General features: G+C 46.1%; 1 long non-coding RNA gene across 1 annotated transcript; it reads left to right on the forward strand.

Moving 5' to 3' along the window:
* The first annotated feature begins 216 nt into the window (after window positions 1-216).
* LOC119329415 lies at window positions 217-780 on the forward strand. Its single transcript, XR_005159488.1, has 3 exons — window positions 217-307; window positions 442-633; window positions 711-780. It is a non-coding gene; the product is annotated as an uncharacterized LOC119329415 (long non-coding RNA).
* The last annotated feature ends 2,285 nt before the right edge of the window (window positions 781-3,065 follow it).

A 3,065-nucleotide genomic window follows, 5' to 3' on the forward strand; every position in this document is an offset into this window, starting at 1 on the left:
TCGAGCTGTTCTCCTGATTCAGTTGTTGTATACATTTCAAGTAAGCATCAACTGTGCCTATTGCCTTTCAGGGTATTAACAGTGAGACACCATGCAAAAATAAAATAAAACTTGTAACAGTATTGATGCAATTGTAATGTTTTTCTTCTAATTTGGATTATAATAAAAGTTTCAGGTCAGAGATCAAAGAAGCTTCTCCGGCACACACACACACACACACACACACACATGGCTTGCTTCCTAGTGCTTCGGCAGCATTTGTGTCGCAAGATTAACAGCTTGAGTGGAAGAGTAAATTTATCCTCTGGTAAGTTCATTTGTCTGGACTGTTTTGGATGACAAGAGTTCTGCATTCTCGTTTGTTTAATGCAAGAATGTTTGCTTAGCCTTTTTCTTTCTGAATATATCTCAGTGCTAAAACAACACGTTTCATTCATGCAGTATCGGACGGAACAGGTTTGGTACGAGCTGGCTCACACAGTACATCTTGCACACCACAGACCTCCAAGTACATCTTGTGCCGATATTACCATTCAGAAAGAAAAACACCTTGGTACATATCGTGGAGACTGTTGGAATCCGTCAGAGTTTCAGTCCCAGTTTAGCAGGTTCACGCCTGTTGGCCAACTCAAAGTAATGAACTGAGACATTTGAATTTAAATTAGATGATGAGTTCCATTTACCTTAGATAATTTCCTCGGATTTTGCAGAACAATCTGTAGCCGGCGGTTGATTCTGAAGCTGGTTGCTCCATCGAGAGCCTGTGCCTTCATATCTTGAGTCTTGACGGAGTGCTGCGTAGTTTTGGATCGACCCTATCGAAGGTACTGATTACATCACATGTGGTCCGTGTTGCACGATGGATGATTCAAATGTTTTGGTACTGATTTGTTTTATGTATGCGGTGGCATGCATCATGGTGCAGGTGTCTGTCAGCTTGGCACCTTCGTGGCAGAACCTGAAGTGCTCAACCTGACAAGGAGGAAGCTACTGCAGTATGATTCAGGACTACAAAGCATTGCAGCACCTCCCGCCTCCTCGGTGTCTCCACACCGCTAGTCTTTCTTCAGCACCCCCCGGGAGCGCATCCTCCACTCCTTTGCTCTTTCCACATTTGGTGGCGACGCCACAGCCACACGTCCCAGGGCGCTTATTACCCATGGCCCGTTCTCTCCCTACCGCCGCCGGCCAGCTCCCCACCACTCCATATTCGTCCACCTTTTGCCTCATCCTCTCCCCTCCTTGTTAGACTGTACATGCTGATTCAGTCCGGGCGTGTGCAGAGTTTGCTAGCTGCACCTAGCTAGTCAAACGCCATGCCGGGCCTTACATGCTGAACTACAGTCAACATATCTGAATAGTCAGTATCCTGTATAGATCTCTCAGACATGTCTCCTTTGGAAAAAAAATGCATGTTTCTCTAGTGTTGAATAGTACATCCATTCATATCCCTGCTCTAACAAACTTACTTCAAAGGCTGGAACTTGATCATTGCAGTTTCAGCTCCAGTCAGCAAGCAAGAATCTGACAAGAAGTTGTAGTGTTTCTGTAACTGCTGCTTGATTAAGTCTGACATGACATCCCAACTGTAGCTTGTTTACCCTGAAGACACTGGTAGAAAAAGAGGCTTCCGTCCAGCCTCATTAGTCGCGAAACTGTAGGAACCGCGACTAATGAAGTCTTTAGTCGCGGTTCGGCAGACGAATCGCGACCAAAGGCTTGGGCCAGGGCGCTCGGTGGCCAGCTGGTGCACGTGAGGGGCTTTAGCCGCGGTTGGCCAGGCCAACCGCGACTAAAGGTGCCCAAAGGCCTTTAGTCGCGGTTGGCCTGGCCAACCGCGACTAAAGCTCCTCCCCTATATATACCAGTTCAGCGCACTCACTTAGCCATTTGGTGCCACTTCTCTTCACAAGGGGGTGTAGGTTTGCTTTTGGTTCCTCTTATGCACACAAGGTGTTTGATGAAATGCCCAACAGCGTGAAACAAACATGATATGAAGTGTTGGAGCCACACTTGAGGTTCCTCCTCGATCGCGGTTAGCAACTTGAACCTTTCATGCATGTGTGTCATTGATAAAATATGCATGTGTGTTGTTCATTGTTTAATTTCTATTGTTTATAGCTAGTTACTTTAACAAATGCATGATGGTTAATTATATATTTTATTTTTTAATAATGCAGATGAATCGGCAATGGATGTACGGTAACCGACTCTCCCGCGAGTTCACTACGGGTTTGAAAGATTTCCTCGTAGTGGCTAATGCGAACAAGCAGAAGGGTTTTGTTATCTGTCCATGTGTTGACTGTAAGAATCAGAAGGGTTACTCTTCCTCAAGAGAAGTTCACCTGCACCTGCTTCAGCACGGTTTCATGCCAAGCTATAATTGTTGGACCAAGCATGGAGAAAGAGGGGTTATAATGGAAGAAGATGAAGAAGGGGATGATTTCATCGATGAAAGCTATCTTGCTCATTTCGGTGATACTTTCATGGAGGATGCTGAAGGTGAAGGGGAAGGTGAAGGGGAAGGTGAAGGGGAAGGTGAAGGTGAAGGTGAAGAAGAGGCACGTGATGAGACCGTTGATGATCTTGGTCGGACCATTGCTGATGCACGGAGACGCTGCGAAACTGAAAAGGAGAGGGAGAATTTGGATCGCATGTTAGAGGATCACAGAAAGTCGTTGTACCCTGGATGCGATGATGGTCTGAAAAAGCTGGGTTGCACACTGGATTTGCTGAAATGGAAGGCACAGGCAGGTGTAGCTGACTCGGCATTTGAAAACTTGCTGAAAATGTTGAAGAATATGTTTCCAAAGAATAACGAGTTGCCCGCCAGTACGTACGAAGCAAAGAAGGTTGTCTGCCCTCTAGGTTTAGAGGTTCTGAAGATACATGCATGCATCAACGACTGCATCCTCTACCGCGGTGAATACGAGAATTTGAATGAATGCCCGGTATGCACTGCATTACGTTATAAGATCAGAGGCGATGACCCTGGTGACGATGTTGAGGGCGGGAAACCCAGGAAGAGGGTTCCCGCCAAGGTGATGTGGTATGCTCCTATAATA

This window comes from Triticum dicoccoides, chromosome 7A (assembly GCF_002162155.2).
Source record: "Triticum dicoccoides isolate Atlit2015 ecotype Zavitan chromosome 7A, WEW_v2.0, whole genome shotgun sequence".
NCBI classification, from domain to species: Eukaryota; Viridiplantae; Streptophyta; class Magnoliopsida; order Poales; family Poaceae; genus Triticum; species Triticum dicoccoides.